Raw genomic sequence first — 1,163 nt, forward strand, 5'->3', positions numbered from 1 at the left:
GCCATTGTGGAATCTCTTACAAAAAAAATATCTCTAGCCATTCAGACTTGAAGATTGCCAACAATATGTGGTTCAAGCTCATTGGAATGTTTGATCAAGATTCTATGATGTGAACAGGCACCACCCTTCTTGGATAGTTATTTGCTATCTAGTTTCCATGAGGAAGTTTCATGCAATCATTCCTTTTGAAGGCTTAAGTCATTTATGATCAATTATTGGCAATGAAAATGCACTGACTAGTACTCTGTTAGCTGCTTCGGTTCTCACAAAGTTGCCTGAGTCGTATGAAACAGTGTCTAGGACACTTCGACTACAAATCACGAAGGAAAATATGGAATTTGATGTATCTCAGCTCTTTCCTCATTGAGAAGGAAGCTGTGTTGATAATTCAAGGCAAAATTCAGATTTCTGAGAAAGGTGTGGATGCACTTGTTGCTTTGCATTCCAAAAAGAAGACCAAGAACCGTTGGTATAATTGTGGAAAGCCTGGTCATTTGCCTAAAGATTGCAGATCCAAACGCAAAGAAAGAGGTCCTACAAATGACAAAGGCAAAAGCAAGCATCATGAGGAAAGCAGTGATAGTGACTTAGGGAAGGACAACAAAGAGGCTGTTGGTGTACACTTGCAAGGACTCTCGCCTTCTAGTCACATAGATGTTAGGGTAAGCCCAACTTGTGACACCATGTGGAAAAGCCCTCTAGCCACTTAGAAAAGGATAATTGATGACATGGTCCAATAGCAAGAGGATGAAACCCATCTAGCCAATGATTGTAAAGCACCAAGCTTATATAGAGACTATTTTCTAATCAATCAATTGCACTTTGACTCTTATCAATTGTGTCTATACTCTCTCTATGCTCTTGCTGTTGGTGTAACCCTAACCCCAATCTCCATCTCCCTAATCCTAACCCTAACAGTATGGTTAAGCTAAGGCTTCACCCTCCATAGCCTAATGCTAATCATTGGTGATAAGGTAGTTTGCTTTCGCAACCACTAACCTTTCAAGTGGTATCAGAGCCAATGATTCACACTTAGGTTTAACTAACCTCTCCCTAATCACTAGCATCGCTAATTAAGCTTGGGCACGTTCTTGGCAATACCAATGAGCCACTACCCTTCTTGATTAGTGAGCTTTTGATTAGTGGCTTCCCAATAATTGTGT

This window comes from Adiantum capillus-veneris, chromosome 9 (genome assembly GCF_014529385.1).
Source record: "Adiantum capillus-veneris isolate H3 chromosome 9, ASM1452938v2, whole genome shotgun sequence".
NCBI classification, from domain to species: Eukaryota; Viridiplantae; Streptophyta; class Polypodiopsida; order Polypodiales; family Pteridaceae; genus Adiantum; species Adiantum capillus-veneris.